The sequence below is a fragment of the Hypanus sabinus genome, chromosome 11 (genome assembly GCF_030144855.1).
Source record: "Hypanus sabinus isolate sHypSab1 chromosome 11, sHypSab1.hap1, whole genome shotgun sequence".
Taxonomy (NCBI): domain Eukaryota; kingdom Metazoa; phylum Chordata; class Chondrichthyes; order Myliobatiformes; family Dasyatidae; genus Hypanus; species Hypanus sabinus.
Window position 1 is genome coordinate 96,520,198 of NC_082716.1, and position 20,883 is coordinate 96,541,080.

At 38.1% G+C, this 20,883-nt stretch overlaps 1 protein-coding gene across 3 annotated transcripts in view; it reads right to left on the reverse strand.

The window, feature by feature from the left end:
• Nucleotides 1–20,883, reverse strand: part of LOC132402205 (rab GTPase-activating protein 1-like) — a 570,990-nt gene that overhangs the window by 403,937 nt on the left and 146,170 nt on the right. The gene's annotated exons all lie outside the window — the stretch shown is intronic.

Here is a 20,883-nt window from a genome sequence, read left to right on the forward strand (position 1 = left end):
TCTTCCACAGACTCTCTGCTTTTGCAACACTACACGCCCTTTAGCCTATCTTCGTATTGTCCATGACACAAAGACATCAATTCTGTCATCCAAATCATTGACCTATAATATGAAAAGAAGTGGTCCCAACTCCAACTCCTAGTCACCAACAGCCAATCAGAAAAATCCCCCTTTATTCCTACTCATTGCCTCTGCCAGTCAGCCAATCTCCTATCCAGTATCTATCTAGTATCTTTCCTATAATATCATGGGTTCTTATTTTGTTAAGCAGCTACATGTGCAGCACCTTGTCACCTTCTGAAGATCCAAGAAACCAACATCCACAGACTCTCCTTTGTCTATAATGCCTGCTATTTACTAAAAGAATTCCAACAGATCTGTTAGGCAAGATTGTTTTTAAGGAAATCTTGCTGACTTTGGCCTATGTTATCATGAGTACCCCAAAACTTCATCCTTAATAATGGAGTTCAACAACTTCCCAGCCACTGAAGTAAGGCAAACTGGCTTATACATCTAAACTGCCTCTTTCTGGTAATTCCTTGGACTTTATTTTCTTTACAACGCTTAGACAAATAGATCTAGTCCATGTGGATGTTTAGTACATGGCCCAATCTACCCTCTCTATTACCTCATCAAATAATTGTGAAGTTAGTCAGAAATATTTAAGAAATCTGTACTGATTTGCCTTGATTAATCTATACTTTTTAAACTAGAGGTTATTCTATCCATGATAATGGTTTCCAATGACTATTCCATAAATGTTATATTGTGTGGACTTAGCTCATTATCTGTTTGAATTGCCATGTCATACGACAGACTATACTGTCATCCACACTAATTCCATACCCAATGCAGATTGAAAGACTGATTATGTCTCTGTCATTTTCATTTTTGGTTCCCTCAGCAACTGAGAAAGGACTCTGCTGCATCCAGCCACTTACCAACCTTCAACAATGCTAAATGAAGTGGGATATTTTCAGGGGTTTGTGAAAGGGCAATGAGTGGGAATAAGTGGATAGCATTTAATCACCTGGTAAATTAGTGATAGTGATAGCTAAATACTTCCCACGTAGTACCTCGCTGAATTCGGTGATAGGCTTGATCATGTAAGCATGGTGAGTGTAGGCAAGTTTTACACCTACAGCAACAGTTGAAACCATTATACCATACACACCTCCATCAATCCAAATTCATCCAATTAAAGCATCTCTTAGCAGCACTGCAACATAAACATTTTTACCATCTGTTGGATTTTGAACTGTTAATTTGTAAAGACAGCAGAACAACAGACAAGGGCACAGAAAAATATTTTAAAAACACAATCATTAGCTCTGAGACCAAAAGGTTCCACAAGGAAAGTCAGGTACGGTGTTTTATTGTTTTATAACATTGAATCACAATGTATTTAATTTGGCTTTTTTGACACTGATCAAAAGAAAACAAATTGTCAAATTGGTCTAAATTTATTACGCTTATTAACACAAAATAACTGATTGCATAATTACTCACCCCTTCAAGTCAGCATTTAGTAGATGCACCTTTGGCAGCAAATACTGCCTTGAGTCTATGTGGATAGGTCTCTATCAGCTTTGCACACCTGGACACTGCAATCTTTCCCCATTCTTCTTGACAAAACTCTGTCAGATTACACGAAGATCCTGAGTGAACTGCCCTTTTTAAGTCCAGCCACAAATTTTCAATTGGATTGAGGTCTGGACTCTGACTTGGCCACTCTAGGGCATTAACTTTGTTGTTTTTAAAACATTCCTGTGTAGCTTTAGCTTCATGCTCAGGGTTATTGTCTTGATAGTAAACAAATCTTCTCCCAAGTTGCAGTTCTCTTGAAGAATGCATCAGGTTTTCCTCTAGGATTTCCCTGTATTTTGCTGCATTCATTTTACCCTCTACCTTCATAAGCCTTCTAGAGCCTGCAACAGTGAAGAATCCCCACAGCATGATGCAATGACAACCATGCCTCATGGAAAGGATGGTGTGTTTTTGATTATATGTGGTGTTTGCCTTAAGCCAAACGTAGCATTTAGTCTGATGGCCAAAAAGCTTAATTTTGGTTTCATCAGACCACAAAACCTTCTTCCAGCTGATCTCAGAGTCTCACACATGCCTTCTGGCAAAATCTAGCCAAGATTTCAAGTGAGGTTTTTTTCAAACAGTGGCTTCTTTTTGCCAGTCTCTCATAAAGCTGCAACTGGTAAAGCACCAGGCAACAGTTGCTGCATGCACAGTCTCTCCCATCTCAGCCACTAAAGCTTTTGTGGAGTTGCTTGGGGTGTTCTTATGTTTTCATGGTATCGTTTTTGCCAGTATACTGACTCACCAGCAATTGGACCTTCCAGATACAGGTCTATTTTTACTACAATCTATTGAAACCTTGAATGCACACAGGTGCATTTAAGTAATTACTTGACTTCTAAAACCAATTGACTGCACCAGTGATGATTTGGTGTGTCCTATTTAAGGAGGTGAATACTTATGCAATCAACTATTTTGTGTTTCATATTTGTAATTAATTTACATCACTTTGCAGAGAGAGATCTGTTTTCACTTTGACATGAGTCTTTTTCTGTTATCAGTGTCAAAAACAGCCAAATTAAATCCACTGTGACTCAATGTTGTAAAACAATAAATCATGTGAACTTTCATGGGGGTGTGCATACTTTTTACAGGCACTATATTCTGAGGTGCAAATTAACATAAACAGACAGTGCTAATACATGCAATCACAGACATCCTCAACATGATTAAAAACTATCAATATATTCATTCTTGAGAGCTAAAACCTGTGTTAATGAAAGCTAATCTGATGCAAATAGGATTGACGGAGAAACTTTTGTTTTTTTATATTTTCGAAGTAGCTGAAAGTGGGGAAAACTGCAACCATAACATTAGGTCACAGACACACTATCATCCTACACTGGTCACTTTTCATCTTTTTTACCTGCTGTTTCATATATTTACACAACTGTTTTGTTTTATTATAATAGTGCCAGTAACATTATCGTGTCTTACATAAATATCCACCTTGCATTTATGTGAACCTGTCAATCTTCAGGCCACACCACTCAGGGCCTTGTACTATTTTAAGTTTTGTTTTGTGATTCTATGTGCTGGATCGTAACAATATGCACTGTGTGTGACTACATGAATTGTGTTTTGCACCTTGGCCGCGGAGAATAATGTCTTCCTTAGCTGCGTATGTGTATGGTTGAATAAACTTGACCTTGAGGTGTCAGTTTCAAACTGGCCAACAGAAGAGCTTGATTAATTTGGATGTTCTGTCTGGTTTATAGCACAAAAGGTCCATATTTTAGACAATGAGTAGGGAATAAGTTAGTGACATCTAATAAATTAGGTACCAAGGCATTGCAGTGCAAAGTTTAGATTGCCTGGCTTATAATTATTCATTTACTAGTCTAAAGCAATTAAGATTGTCAGTTAAGAACATTAAATTTAGTAATTTTAAGAGCCCAACTTTCATACATCAAACTACAGCTGAAATTATTTGTGCAGCTAGGGGCATCAAGGAAAATGCACCAGAGATCTATCCAAGGGGAAGTTGGAGCCTCAGCTTAATGTCTCATTCAAGTGACCACATTCATTACAGATCAACTTTTCCTTGGTATTGTACAGGACTGTTAGCCCAGATCACATGCTGGCCCTGGATTAGGACTTAAACTGTAACAGTGTTCCCCACTAAGACAAAGCTGACATCACACAAAAGCATCCAAGTTCATAAAATAGTTCACCAGGCTTAATGAATGGTCCCTTTCTATCTGATTTTGAAAATCCAGGGTCAACAAAAAGCCAAAGTATCAATGGGAAGCAGTTAAATACCTTCTGGGTGCAAGCTATTGCAACTAAATGACACGCATCTTCTATCCAAATGCCCATACCTATTGTCAGATTTACCTGAGTATTCCTGCCAGACCAGTTTCCAGCATAGCTATCCCACTACTGTCCCTTGAACTCCAAGGGACAACACAAACTTCACCTGGTTCTCAATTCTCAGGAGACTGGCTGAACCTACCCCGTTGAAGGGTCAGGTCCCAATGTGGATTTAGTATATGTAAGATGAGAGAATTCTATAAAGTAGACCTCTGCATTCTCTTGGCAAATGGTAATTACATAGAACAGTAAGCACTGGACAGGGTTTTCAGCCCATGGTATTGTGCCAACCTTGACATCAATTTATGTTAAATGCCCCCGCCCCACCCCATGTATTATCCATATCCTACCATTACCTTTGTATTCAAGTATCTACCTAAAAGTCTCAAACTCAACCGAATAGCCTGCTTCCACTACTTCCCCTGGTAACCAACTCTGCATAAAAAAACACTTGCCAATCACACCACCTTTAACCTCAGAAACATGTTCTCTAGCGCTTTGATTTTCTACCCTGGGAAAGAAGTTCTCACTATCTATCTCTGCGTCTCATAATTTTAAAAACCTCTATCAGTTCCTCCCTCAGCCTCCAAAACTCCAGGGGGAAAACCCAAGTTTATCCAAACTTTTGTTGTACCTCATGCCCTCTCATCCAAACATCCTCCTGGTAAACTGGTACTGGACCATTTCCACAATCTCCACATCCTGAGGCAACTAGAATTGCATACAGTACAATGTTTCCAAGTGTGGTTTAACTAAACTTTTATACAGCTGCAACTTGACTTCTTTACTCTTATACTCAACACTCCAACCAAAGGATGCAAGTGTGCCATATGCTTTCTTTACTACCTTGCATAACCAGTGAACTGTGGATCTAGACCCCAAGATCCCTCTATACTAAGCAGTCTACCATTAATTGTACACTTTCTCCTTTAATTTGACCTCCCAAAGTGCCACATCTCACATTTGCCCATAGTAAACTCCATCTGTCACTTTTCGGCTCATATCTGTAATGGATCTATATCCCACAGCATTCCTTGATAATCTTGTACACTGTCCACAAATCCACCAATTTTGGTATCATCCTCAAACTTTAATCCACCCATCTACATTTTCATCCTAATCACTGACATATAATCATAAACAATAGAGGTCACAGCACTGATCCTTTACGGCAGTGGTCCCCAATCACCAGGCCGCGGTGCAGCTGACTTATATCGTTTCATACCGCAATTCATATCGTTCCCTCATGGCCCGGGAGTACATGCTTTGTGGCCCAGTGGTTGGGAACCACTGCTTTATGGAACACCAATGGTCATGGGCCTCTAGCCTTCCACTCTTACTCTGTATATTCTATGACAATCCAGTTCCAAGTCCAAATTTACAATTGACAATTCACCTCTGATCCCATCTTTAACTTATGAATCAACCTACCAAAGGGAGCATCTATTTTTATTAAATTTAATATTTTATTCATCCAAGAAGACATTATGTCAGAAATTAATGGTAGATTTTTAATTGTAAAAGGAACAATTTGTAATAGAAAAATTGTCCTGGTTAATCTATATGGAACTAATGTACATGATGCTTCTTTTTTTAAAAAATGTATTTGCTTTATTGCCAGATTTAAATGAATATATATTGTTAATAAGTGATGATTTCAACTATTGTTTAAATTCTTTGACTGACAAGAGTTCAACCAATCAGTGGCTTCTGAGTTGTTCTGCATCACTTATTAACTCTTTTTTAATTGATTTTGGCCTGGTTGAAATTTGGAGACATTTACATCCTAATGATAGAGAGTATTCTTCTTTTTCCCACATGTTCACAAAAAATATTCGAGAATCGATTATTTTATAGCTGATCCCCAATTTCTGTCCAAAGTCCAGAAATGTGAATATGATGCTATTGTTTTCTCGGATCATGTGCCTTTAAGCTTAGCTTCTGAATTGAATGATGTCGTTGTTGCAAATTTGCCTTGGTGTTTTTCCTGAAAATTTATTACAAAGTTCGGACATTGTCAAATTTATTGAGACTCAGATAAAAGATATTTTTCTTTTTAATAAAATGGGAGATGTGTCAAAATTGATTAATGGGATACATTTATAGCATATTTGCGTGGTCAGATAATCGCCTATTCAGCTAAGCTTAAGAAACAGACAAAAACAGTTAGATATGATTTCAAAACAAATTAAAGACTAGGATAATATATATGCAATCTCTCCTAACATTGATTTATTCAAACAAAGAGTTGAACTCCAATCACAATATAATTTATTAATAACTTATCCTATTGAAAGAAATTTGCTTAAATTGAAAAATCAATTTTATGTGTTTGGAGATAAAAATAATAAGCTATTAGCATCTCAATTAAAAGCAGCTAGATCTAAAAGACAAATTTTAAAAATTCGTAAGGGAGATGGTAGTTTAGTATGTAATTATGAAGACATCAATAAAATTTTTCAAGACTTTTATATTGAATTTTATAAATCTCAATTTGCAGTTGATCAATGTCTTTTTACAAAAGATCGATTTTCCTCAAATTTCTGTTGAAGATCAACAAACTCTTGATGCTCCTATTACTGAAAACAAAATTCAGAAAGCTATTTTTTCAATGCAATCTGGTAAAGCTCCTGGACTGAATGGTTATTCTGTAGGATTTTATAAATAATTTGAAAAATTACCTTCTGCATATATGTTGGAAATGCTTAAAGATTCTTTTTTGACAGGAGAGTTACCTCCCACATTTTATGAAGCTTCTATTTCTTTAATTCTTAAGAAACATAAGACCCTACTGACTGTGCTTCATATAGACCTATTTCATTATTAAATGTGGATGCTAAAATTCTTTCAAAAATAATGGCTGGAGAACATTCTAGCTAAAATTATCTCTCAAGACCAAACAGATTTTGTAAAGGGCCATTATTCCTTCTCTAATGTTCAGAGACTGTTAAATATTATATATTCATCCTTTTCTAAGACTCCCCAATATGTTGTCTCTCTCCATGCCAAAAAGGCATTTGACAGAGTTGAATAGAAATACTTATTTAATGTTTTAGAGAAATTCGGCTTTGATATTAATTTTAATAAGTGGGTCAGAATGATATATAAAAGCCCTATTGCTACTGTTATTAGTAATCATTGCAGATCTCCTTTTTTCCAGCTTTCGCAGGGTACAAGACACGGATGTCCATTAAGTCCCTTGTTATTTAATCTGGTGCTGGAACCCTTGGCTACTGCACTTCGTAAAGCTAAAGATATCCATGGAATTTTCACAAATGAGACTATTCATAAGATCTCCCCTTATGCTGACAATCTCTTAGTTTATATTTCGAATCCTGAAGAATCCATTCCTAGTTTATAGAAACTATTAAATGAATTTGGAAAGTTTTCAGGATATAAACTAAACCTGCATAAAAGTAAATTATTTCCCCTAAATGATTCTGCTTCTATATATGATGACATTCCTTTTAGAGTTATGGACATTTAAATATTTAGATATTATTATTATTACTAAAAATCATAAAGACCTTTATAAGCAACACACACAAAATGCTGATGGAACGCAGCAGGCCAGGCAGCATCTATAGGGAGAAGCAGTGTTGACGTTTCAGGCCGAGACCCTTCGTCAGGACTAACTGAAAGAAAAGATAGAGATTTGAAAGTAGGAGGGGGAGGGGAAATTTGAAATAATAGAAGACAGGAGGGGGTGGGGTAAAGCTTAAGAGCTGGAAGATGATTGGCAAAAGGGATACAGAGCTGGAGAAGGGAAAGGATCATGGAATGGGAGGCCTAGGGAGAAAGAAAGGGGTAGGGGAGCACCAGAGGGAGATGGAGAACAGGCAAAGAGTGATGGGCAGAGAAAAAAAAAGGGGGGAAATAAATAAATCAGGGATGGGGTAAGAAGGGGAGGAGGGGCATTAACGGAAGTTAGAGAAATCAATGTTTATGCCATCAGGTTGGAGGCTATCCAGATGAAATATAAGGTGTTGTTCGTCCAACCTGAGTGTGGCTTCATCTTGACAGTAGAGGAGGCCATGGATAGACATATCAGAATGGGAATGGGACATGGAATTAAAATGTGTGGCCACTGGGAGATCCTACTTTGGTGGACAGAGTGTAGGTATTCAGCAAAATGATCTCCCAGTCTGCGTCGGGTCTCACCAATATAACTGGGAGCACCGGATGCAGTATACCACACCGGCCGACTCATAGGTGAAGTGTCGCCTCACCTGGAAGGACTGTCTAGGGCTCTGAATGCTGGTGAAGGAGGAAATGTAAGGGCAAGTGTAACACTTGTTCCACTTACAAGGATAAGTACCAGGAGGGAGATCGGTGGGAAGGGATTGGGATGATGAATGGACAAGGGAGGGAGTGATCCCTGTGGAAAGCAGGAAGAGGGGGAGAGGGAAAGATGTGTTTGGTGGTGCGCAAGTGCTACACCTGCCCTTACACTTCCTCCTTCACCACCATTCAGGATTTTGAAGTTGGTTAACTCTTCTTTGACCTGTGCCAGTCACTCCTTAATTCAATCTAAAATTGTGCATCATTTCTACAGTTGGCCCTCCTTATCCGTGGGGGATTGGTTCTGGGACCCCTCGCGGATACCAGAATTCACGGATGCTCAAGTTCCTTATGCAACCTGCCTTAATCCAGTGGACCTTAGGACCCAGCGGAACTCCAGACCTTATTTAACTTGACTCAGTGCGGTGATCATTAAGACCCGGCGCCAGAGCTCTGAATGCGCAGTGTTTCTGTTCACAAAAATAATCACGATCACAATTGAAAATAAAGTGGAAATAATAAAGCGATCAGAAAGAGGTGAAACACTATCAGTCATTGGAAAAGTGTTAGGCTACATCGGTCAACTATCAGAACAATTTTAAAGGTTAAAGTGAGAAAGGCTCTGCCCAGATGAAAGCTACAATTATTACTAAGCAACGCAGTGGCTTAATCATTGGGCTTTGGGGTTTTGGGTTTTTGATCCTCACATCAACCCAGTACGGTAGAAAGCGCACTTGGGAGCGATCTGTCCCGAGTCCCAAGAACTTTCATTCCCAAGCCCGGCGCTGAAACATACGTTCTTAAGTGTTTTATATGCATCGAAAGGTAAAACCATTTCCAGAAAAATTGGGATATTTTCCAAAATACAATAAAAACAAAAATCTGTAATGTTAATTCACATGAACCTGTAATTAACTGACAAAAGTACAAAGAAAAGATTTTCAATAGTTTTACTGACCAACATAATTGTATTTTGTAAATATACACAAATTTAGAATTTGATGGCTGCAACACACTCAACAAAAGTTGGGACAGAGGCATGTTTACCCTTGTGTTACATCACCTTTCCTTTTAATAACACTTTTTAATCGTTTTGGAACTGAGGATACTAATTGTAGTAGATTTGCAATTGGAAATTTTGTCCATTCTTGCTTGATATAAGACCTCAGCTGCTCAACAGTCTGTGGTCTCCACTGTCTGATTCTCCTCTTCATGATGTGCCATGGAGTGCCATGTGCCATGTGGAATAGGAGATAGATCTGGACTGGCAGCAGGCCAGTCAAGCACACGCACTCTGTGTCTACAAAGCCACGCTGTTGTAGCCCATGCAGAATGTGGTCTGGCATTGTCCTGCTGAAATAAGCATGGACATCCCGGGAAGAGATGTCGCCTTGATGGCAACATATGTCTCTCTAAAATCCTAATATATGCCTCAGAGTCAATGGTACCTTCACATACATGCAACTCACCCATGCCGTGGGCACTGATGCACCTTCATACCATCACAGATGCTGGCTTTTGCATCTTTCACTGATAACAATCAGGATGGTCGTTTTCATCTTTAGCACGGAGAACTCAACGCCCGTTTTTTCCGAAAACTAGCTGAAATGTGGACCCATCTGACCACAGCACACGATTCCACAGTCTTTCGGTCCATCTGAGATGAACTTGGGCCCAGAGAACTCGCTGGCGTTTCCACATAGAATTGATGTACGGTTTCCTCCTTGCGTAATACAGTTTCAAGTTGCATTTCTGGATGCAGCGACAGACTGTGTTAAGTGACAATGGTTTTCCGAAGTACTCCTGAGCACAGGTGGCTAGAATTGTCACAGTAGCATGACGGTTTCTTTGGCAGTGCCACCTGAGGGCTTGAAGATCACGCACATTCAACAGTGGTTTCTGACCTTGCCCTTTACGCACTGAGATGTCTCTGAATTCTCTGAATCTTTTCACAATATTATGTACTGCAGATGTTGAAAGACCTAAATTCTCTGCAATCTTGTGTTGGGAAATGTTCCTTTTGAACTGACTAACAATTCTCTCATGAATTTTGGCACAAAGGGGTGAGCCACGACCCATCATTGCTTGCAAAGACTGAGCCTTTGATGGACACTACTTTTATACCTAGTTATGATACCTCACCTGCTACCAATTAGCCTGCTTAATGTGGAGTCTTCCAAACTGGTGTTACTTGAATATTCTGTGCACTTTGCAATCTTATTTTAACCCTGTCCCAACTTTTGTTGAGTGTGTTGCAGCCATCAAATTCTAAGTTTGTGTATGTTTACAAAATACAATTAAGTTGGTCAGTAAAACTATTGAAAATATTTTCGTTGTACTTTTGTCAGTTAAATAAAGGTTCACGTGAATTAACATATCACAGATTTTTGTTTTTATTGCATTTTGGAAAATATCCCAACTTTTCTGGAAATGGGGCTTGTATATACTAAGACAAACACTTGACTAACTGACACTAAATAATACCGGTTGTACCTGTTCCAACTTAACTAGTAAGAGAACTTCCGATTTTTTTCAAACCCGATGCATGATAATCCACGCACGTCCTCCTGTATACTTTAAATCATCTCTAGATTACTTATAATACCTAATACAATGTAAATGCTGTGTAAAATGGTTGTTATACTGCATTGTTTAGGGAATTGAAAATAAAGTGGAAATAATAAAGCAATTGAAAAGAGGTGAAACACCATTCGGCATTGGAAAAGTGTTAGGCTACGTCGGTCAAGAAAAATTCAAGGAAAAAAAAGACTGTACATGCTCGAACGACAAGTACTGGAAGAGCACGTCCAGGTTTTCGCGATCCGCAGTTGGTTGAATTCGTGCATGCTGAATCCACGGATAAGGAGGGCTGACTGTATTTCACAAAGGAGAGACTGTCTAAAATGTTTCCTAATGTTGATAGTCAGTGTGATAGATGTAAAACCGAGACAGCCACATTGACACATATGTTTTGGTTGTGTTCTGTATTGAAATATTTTTGGAAGTCTATTTTCTCTACAATTTCTAAAGTTTTAAAAATTAATTTACAACCTAATAAATTGACAGTTTTGTTTGGTACCATCCCTCAATATATTCATGGTAATTGTCTATCAGACCAACATGTAATTGCATTTGTTATATTATTGGCCAGAAAGGCTATTTTGTTGAAATGGAAAGATGTTTCTGCTCCTACTTTGATACAATGGCTTTCTCAGGTGATGCTATATCTTAGTTTGGAGAAAATCAGAAGTCGAACTTTAGATCATCGATTTTGAGAAAAGGCGGGGTTCATTTGCCTGCTAATATCGTCTGATTTGAGTTAATCAATATGGTTTCCTTCCGATTTTTGTTTAAATGGATTTGAGTTGGCAGATTGATGCTTTTCTTCTATGGAAACTTGTATGATGTATAGCTTCGGGGTTGTGCTCCCATTGGGGATTTTTTTCGTTTTTTTTTAGTTAGTAGGGGTTCTTTTTTTTCTTTCAAAAAATACTTATAGGGTTCTCAGTACGAGTAACAGTGGTGTTAACTGTTCAGACTAACAAAATGGCTTCTCTGTATTTTATAAAGAAATGGCTTGCTCTGTAATGCTGTAATGGGATCCTGTGACTCATATGTTTGGGTTATGGGTATTGATAAGGGGAAAACTAACCAATGGAGAATTGTTATGCTATCTTGTCTGTGTAAGCTGAGCGGGTGTTGGTCTGGATGGTGGCCGAAGGCTCGGAAGGTCATTGTGGAAGGGAACCGGAGGCATGAGCTCCAACGTATTAAAATATGTGCACAAACTGACAAACTGATTATTATTTTGGCGCCTTTAGGTCATCTGTTTCTACTAACCCATCACTAAGAAATCACTGTAAAGTTGCAATTATTTACTCGCTTTTGGGTATTGTCTGGTATTTCTCTTGCGAGCGTGTACTGGGGGGGGGCATTACACTGTATTTGCACAGAAGTATTGCACTACTGGTGGGGCAACGGCGGTTTACCCTAGGCGAACGGGGGTCAACTGGAGGCACAGAGGCCGCATATTCTTAACACTTCATTTTTTCTTCTTACTACTGATATATTGCTTAGCTTTGTTAATCAGTAATTTGCTAATTTAATTCTTCATTGTACATAATGACATATTGACTTCATTACCTTAATGTATTTTTTGATCTTTAATAATAATTAATAAAGATTTTAAAAATGAAATACCATGAAGAATCTTATCAAATACTTTGCTTAAGTCTATACACATAATATCGATGGCCATAATTAAGCACCTTTATTAACTCCTCAAATGAAACCTGCCCTGTACAGCCAAATTGACTGTCCCTAAGTAGGCCATGCCTTTCCAAATGCACATTATTCCTATCCCTAGATACTCTTCCAATAACTCCCTCACCACTAACCCCCAGGCAGAATTCATCCATCTAATAACACTTAGTGCCTTCTGTTGGCAAGCCAATGCTGAATCCATGCAGCCATATTTCCCTAGATGTCATGCTTCCTGACTTTCTGACTGAGCATACCATGAGGAACCTTGTTAAATGCCTTACTAAAATCCATATACGCAACATCCACTGCTCTACCTTCATCAATTTGTGTGTCACTTCCTCAAAGAATTTAGTTAGGCTTGTGAGGCACAACCTATCCCTCACAAATCCATACTGACTACCCCTATCAAGACTGTGCTTCTCCAAATGCCCGTAAATCCTGTCTCTAAGAATCCTCTCCAGCAGTTTGCCAACACTGTTGCATGACTCACTGGTCCATAATTGCCAAGAGTTATACATATTACCTTTCTTCAAAACAGGAGTAACAGTTGCTACCCTGCAATCATCTGATACTACTCCTGTGACCAGTGAAGATGCAAAGATGATCACCAAAGGTGCAGCAATCTCTTACTGTGACAACCTGGGTATATCCCTTCTAGCCCAACCGACTTATCTATCCCAGTGTTTTTCAAAAGTTTCAGCACATCCCCTTTCTTAACATTGATATTTTCCAGCATATCAGCCTGTTTTACACTGTCCTCACATTCCACAAGGTCCCTCTCACTGGTGAATACTGAAGCTAAGTATTCATTAAGGACTTCCCCTACCTCCTCCAACTCCAGGCACATTTTCCCTTTTATCTCTCATTGGTCCTTCCCTTATTCTAGTTATCTAGTTCATGTATGTTTACAATGCCTTGGGGTTTTTCTTAACCTACTTGTTAAGGCCTTTGCATGACCCTTCTAGCTCTCCTAAACATTCTTAAGTTCCTTCCATGCTACCTGTAACTCTCTAAAGCCCTGTCTGATTCTTGCTTCCTAAACCTTAAGTAAGTTTCTTTCTTGACTAGATGTTCCACATTTCTGATTCCCTCACCCTACCATTCTTGCTTGCTTCAATAAGAAATGTGGAACTTGTTTTAAGGACCATGCAAGTGGTCCATCCCAATTTAAATACTGTATTTTCCCACACCAACTGCTTCACATCCTTGTATTCTAGATCTCTTGAAATGAATGCTAAGACTTGTTCCTGATACTTCTCGCTTTAAAATAGACACACTTCAACCCACCCAAAATGACTGCAATTATGACTTATTCATGTCTACCTTTACATCCTCTAAATATGTTTATTTAGAGATACAGCCCAGAATAGGCCCTCCCAGCCCTTTGAGCTATGCTACCAGCAGCCTACTGATTTAATCCCAGCTAAATCATGGGACAATTTACAATGACCAAATAACCTACTAACCAGTATAGATTTAGACCGTGGGAGGATATCAAAGCATCTGGAGGAAATTCATGCATTCACAAAGTGGATGTGTAAACTCCTTACCGATGACATCAGAAATGAACTTTGAACTCTGATGCCCCGAGCTATAAGATTGCACTAACCGCTACACTACCATAGAGATCACAATGACCCAAAGCTCTGAATCTGTGCCCCCTGCACCAAATCTTCAGTCACGCATTCAACTGCCAAATAATCCTATTCTTACCCTCACTGGCACATTGCATAGTCAGTAATTCAGAGATTACTGAGGTCTCTGATTTTCTGATTCCTACCAATTTCCCTATCGTCTCTCTTCAAGTCCTTATATTTTTTGTAACCAATGTTGTTGGGACCAATATGAACCACAACTTCTGGCTGCTCACCCTCCTCCTTAAGAATGTTGTGGGCCTGATTTGAGACATCCCTGACCCTGATATTGGCACCTGGGAGGCAACATACCATCTGGGAATCTCTTTCACGCCCACAGAATCTGTCTGCTCTCCTAATGAATCCCCTATCACAACCACTTCCCTCTTTTCCTTCCTTCCCTTCAGAACCACAAAGCCTGACTCAAGTGCTAGAGACCTGGCTGTTGCAGCTTTCCCCTGATAGATCACCCCTTCCCAACAATATCCAAAGTAGTATACTTGCATTGAGGGGCACGGCCAAAGGGATACACAGCACTGTCTGCTTGTAATTTAGGTGTGCCAATTTCCTCGTAGGTCCTATCTAAAAACTCCTCATTCTCACGAATGAACTGAAAATCATCCAACTCCAGTTCAATAAAATAGTCTGTAAGGAGCTGCACCCAGATACACCTCATAGATGTAGCAATCAGGAAGTCTGTGGGAGCGCCTCATTGACCTGGGATCCAAATTCACTACTCCAGCCAAGTACTAATAAAAGAAGGGAAATTTTTACAGAAACTTCAGCCTAGCCTCTGTTTCTTCTCAATAAAGCCTCAGTTCCCCACTCAAACTCTGTCCCACTCACACAATAGCTGCTCTGTTTAAATCTAACTTCTTTTTATTGGCCTTAACCAATTGCCTAATAACCCAAATGATCACAGGCTCCACAGAAAATCCCGACAGGCTCCACTCACTTCTTAATTCAGTCACTAAACTCCACAAGTAACTGCTCCTGTTATCTTAAGCTCTATTCTTAGTGCAGAAACTTGACAAGATTTTCACTGCCTGTCCATTTATTCCAGGTGAAGTTATACTGGCTACCTCCAATTTAACCCTAGATGAAACAAATGCACAGCTATTGGGCTAGTTTCGCAAATACTAAAAACAGTCTACAAAACAGCTGCAATTACATGAATGCATTTGAAATAAGCATCACTTTTCTTTCTGCAAACTGAAATGTCAAGTCAGCTTCTTTGCTTGGTTCTGCACAAGATCCTTCATACTCAAATGAGGCCCAATGACAAGCATCTGGGCTATGTACCCTAACACCTGGGCATTACACAGTAACATCCTGCAAATACAAATTCAGGAAGTAAAACAGATGAGCTTTTTCCTTTCATTGCTAATCCTACAATGAAGAATGGAGAGGGTGCTTTGCAAAGAGGTGGACTAAGATGATGAAAATAAACAAGAAACATTAACTCAAACACAAGGAAATCTGCAGGTGCTAGGAATTCAAGCAACACACACAAAATACTGGTGGAATGCAGCAAGCCAGGCAGCATCTATAGGAAGAAGTACAGTTAACGTTTCGGGCCAAGACTCTTCATCAGGACTAATTGAAAGAAAAGGTAGTAAGAGATAAGAAACTGGGAGAGAGGGGGAAATCTGAAATGATAGGAGAAGACAGGAGGGGGAGGATAAAGCTAAGAACTGGAAAGTTGATTGGCAAAAGGGATACAGAGCTGGAGAAGGGAAAGGATCATGGGACGGGAGGCCTAGGGAGAAAGAAAGGGGGAGGGGAGCACCAGAGGGAGATGAAGAACAGGCAAAGAGTGATTGCGAGAGGGGCAGAGAGAGAAAAAAAGGAAATAAATAGATAGATAGATAGATAGATAGATAGATAGATAAGGGATGGGGTAAGAAGGGGAGGAGGGACATTAATGGAAGTTAGAGAAATCAGTGTTCATGCCATCAGGTTGGAGGCTACCCAGACGGAAACTCAGGTGTTGTTCCTCCAATCTGATTGTGGCTTCATCTTGACAGTAGAGGAAACCATGGATAGACAAGTGTGGCCACGGAGAGGTACTGCTTTCTCTGGCAGACAGAGCGTAGGTGTTCAGCGAAACCCCCACGATGACCCCTTCTCCTGTCTTCAACACTCCTCCTCTTCATGGAACTACCAGCCTCCCTCCCCCCCTCGGATCCCAGCTCTCATCCGTGCCGGGTCTTCACCATCCCCTCCGACCTTCAACTCTCTGAGGCAGAGCGCTCTGTCCTTAGTAAGGGTCTTACCTTTGTCCCCCTTCGCCCACACCTCAGCGAGTTCCACTTACGCCATGACGCTGAACTCTTCTTCCGTCGGCTCCATCTTCGAGCCTACTTCTTCAGCAAGGACTCTCCCACCCCCACCGATGACCCTTTCTCCCATCTTCAACCCTCCTCCACTTCATGGACACCCCGCTCTGGTCTTCTGCCTGCTCTGGATCTCTTTATGCTAACTGCTGATGGGACATCAACAGCACCACACCCTGTTCCAATTCCAACCTCACTCCTTCCGAATGCTCTGCTCTTCACTCCCTCCGTACCAATCCCAACCTTACTATAAAATCTGCTGATTGGGGGGGGGGGGGCGGGGGGGGCACTGTTGTAGTCTGGTGTACTGACTTCTACCTTGCTTTCTTTCTAAATCTTTTTATTAGTATTAGTAATATGGACAGAATACAAATGATATATTGATAAAGAAATTACCAACATACACATTCCATTACATATGAAAAAAGACATACATAATAGTTACAATATATATGAGTTTACCAAGACCTAAGCCATAAGATATACGTATGGACATAGTAAATCTAAATATTTCATAATGTATAATATAAAGAAATCAGAAAAGGAAAGAAAAAAAAACAAAAAAAAAATTTTTACAATGCAAAACTAGCTAATCTAATAACTATAACTAATAAGTAATAAAAAAAGAAACAAAAAAAAGAGAAGGAAAAAAAAAAGGGGGCTGTTTATAATATCTCACAAAAATAAGTATTCATCAATGCCGTCACTTCCGGTCCTCTCAAAATACATAAGCTAAAAGCTGGGAAATCAAATGAACTTGGCACAGGGTCATATTACATCATATGAAAATGTTGAATGTCTCCATAACTTTTCAAATTTAATAGAAGTCTCAAAAGTACCACTTCTAATTTTTTCTAAATTTAAACATAACATAGTTTGAGAGAACCAATTAAATACAGTGGGAGGATCAATTTCTTTCCAATTCAACAATATAGATCTTCTAGCCATCAGAGTTAGAAATGCAATCATTCGACGGGCTGAAGAAAATAAATGCAGTGAGTCTAACATTGGTAAACCAAAAATTGCGGTAATAGGATGAGGTTGTAAATCAATATTCAAAACCGCAGAAATAATATCAAAAATATCTTTCCAATATTTCTCCAAAAATGAACACGACCAAAACATATGAGTTAAAGACGCAATTTCAGAATGACATCTATCACAAATAGGACTTATATGAGAGTAAAAACTAGCTAATTTATCCTTGGACATATGGGCCCTATGTACCACCTTAAATTGTATTAGTGAATGTTTGGCACATAACGATGATGTATTAACTAATTGAAGAATTCTATCCCAATTCTCACTAGAAATACTAAAACTAAGCTTTCTTTCCCAATCCTTTTTAGTCTTATAAAGAGGCTCTGAACGTATCTTCATAATTATATTATAAAGTTTTGAAATAAGCCCTTTTTGAAAAGGGTCTAATTCAAATAAACTCTCCAAAGTATCTGAAGGCACAAAATTTGGAAACGTAGAGAGTACAGAACTTAAAAAATGTCTAATCTGTAAATATCTAAAAAAATGAAATCTCGGCAAGTTATATTTGTTGGATAATTGCTCAAAAGACATGAAACAATTATCTAAAAATAAATCAGAAAATCTTAGTAATCCCTTAGTTTTCCAAGCCGAATAAGCTTGATCTATAATGGAAGGGTGAAAAAAACAATTAGATACAATAGGACTATTTAAAACGAATTGAGTCAACCCAAAAAATCTCCGAAATTGAAACCATATACGCAAAGTATGTTTAACTATCGGGTTGTCAATTCGTTTCGGCAATTTAGAAAGAGCAAAAGGGAGAGAAGTCCCTAAAATAGAACCCAGAGCATAAGCTGATACCGATTTAGTTTCTAAACTCACCCAACAAGGGCCAAAAGATCCACCCCCATCTTTCAACCAACATAACAAATATCTAATATTAACTGCCCAATAGTAAAATCTGAAATTAGGTAATGCTAACCCACCTTCCTTTTTTGTCTTCTGTAAATATGTTTTACCTAACCTGGGATTTTTATTCTGCCATATATATGAAGAAATTTTAGAGTCAACATTAGTAAAAAAAGATTTCGGGATAAAAATTGGTATCACTTGAAAAATATATAAAAACTTAGGTAAAATAACCATCTTAATAGCATTAATCCTACCTATTAGGGATAAAGACAGAGGTGACCACCTAGTAAACAAACCTTTAATCTGATCAATTAAGGGTAAAAAATTAAATCTAAATAAATCTTTATGGTTTTTGGTGATTTTGATCCCTAAATAAGTAAAAGAGTCATTAACTAATTTAAAGGGTAAATTTCCATAAATTGGGACCCGTTTATTCAATGGAAACAATTCAGTTTTATTAAGATTTAACTTATACCCAGAAAACTCACTAAATTGAGCCAATAATGATAAAACTGCTGGAATGGATTTCTCCGGGTTAGAAATGAATAGTAATAAATCATCTGCATACAAAGATAACTTATGAATATCTGTCCCACGATTAATACCCAAAATATCCTGTGATAGTCTGATGGCAATTGCCAAAGGTTCTAAGGCAATGTTAAATAGTAATGGACTAAGAGGACATCCCTGTCTAGTGCCCCGAAATAGGCAAAAAAAGGGAGATCTTTGATTATTGGTAAACACTGAGGCTACTGGAGTATGATAAATCAATTTAATCCATGATATAAATATCGGACTAAAATTAAACTTCTCCAACACATTAAATAAGTAAGGCCATTCAACTCTGTCAAATGCTTTCTCCGCATCTAATGAAATCACGCATTCTGAAGTATCATGTGAGGGAGTATAAACAATATTCAACAATCTCCTAATGTTAAAAAAAGAATAACGAATTTTAATAAAGCCAGTTTGATCATCTGAAATAATTTTGGGTAATGCCTTCTCCAATCTAGATGCCAATAACTTGGAAAAAATCTTGGGAGTCTACATTCAATAAAGATATAGGTCTATAAGAAGCAGAGTTAGTAGGGTCTTTATCTTTCTTCAATATTAAAGAAATGGAAGCTCTATAAAAAGATTGTGGCAAATTCCCTAATCTAATGGCTTCCTCAAAAACCTTACCTAACCAAGGGGAAAGAGTAGCGGAAAAAATTTTTTAAAATTCAACTGTATAACCATCTGGACCCGGTGCTTTCCCAGAATTCATTGAGGAAATAGCCCCTTTAATTTCTACATCCATAATAGGAGTATCCAATATCAAAAGATCATCAGATGATAACCTTGGAAAATTTAATTTTCCAAGAAAATCAGACATGATATTATAATCTTGAGGAAATTCAGATTGATACAGGGAGGTATAGAAATCTTGAAATGCCTTATTTATCTCATCATGATTAACTGTCAGATTCCCATTCTGCTGACCAATCTTAGTGATTTGACGTTTAACCAAAGCATTCTTCAATTGACTAGCTAACGGTTTACCAGATTTATCACTATGTATATAAAAATCAGATTTAGTTTTCATTAATTGATTTTCAATCGAGGATGTAAGTAATAAACTATGTTCCATTTGAAGTTCAACCCTTTGTTTGTAAAGCTCCTTACTAGGAGCAATCGAATATTTCTTATCAATCTCTTTAATTTTATCAACCAATAAAAGAGTTTCCATCTTGATACGTTTCCTCAAACCAACAGAATAAGAAATAATCTGTCCACGTATATAAGCTTTAAAAGTGTCCCAAAGTGTTCCGCAGGAAATATCATCTGTAGAATTAGTTGAGAAGAAGAAGTCGATCTGCTCCTCCATAAATTTTATAAACTCAAGAGTCTTGCAACAAGGTAGAGTCAAATCGCCATTGTCTAGCATTAGAAGCTGTATCCGTAAATTTCATAGAAAGTAATAACGGAGCATGATCAGAGATAGCTATAATATCATAGTTACAACCGATTACCAATGGAATAAAACAAGAGTCTACAAAAAAATAATCAATTCTTGAATAAGAGTGATAAACATGTGAGAAAAAAGAAAACTCTTTGTCATTAGGATACCGGAATCTCCAAATATCAAAAACTCCATTGTCAGTCAAAAAAGAGTTAATACAAGTGGCCGACTTATTAGGTAAAGTCTGAATAGATACAGATTTATCCATCAGAGGATTTAAACAACAATTAAAGTCACCACCCATTATTAACTTATATTCGTTTAGATTGGGTAAAGAAGTAAATAAAGACTTAAAAAAGTCAGGACAATCCACATTTGGAGCATAAACATTAACCAAAGCAACCTTTTTATTACAAAGTAAACCCGTAATTAACAAAAATCTGCCATTCGGATCCGAAAAGATATCATGTTGAACAAATGAAATAGAGGAGTCAATAAAAATTGAAACTCCTTTTACTTTAGCATTCGAATTTGCGTGATACTGTTGACCCCGCCAAAATCTAAAAAAATGAAATTTGTCCTCCCTCCTCACATGAGTTTCTTGTACAAAAATGATATGAGCATTAAGTCT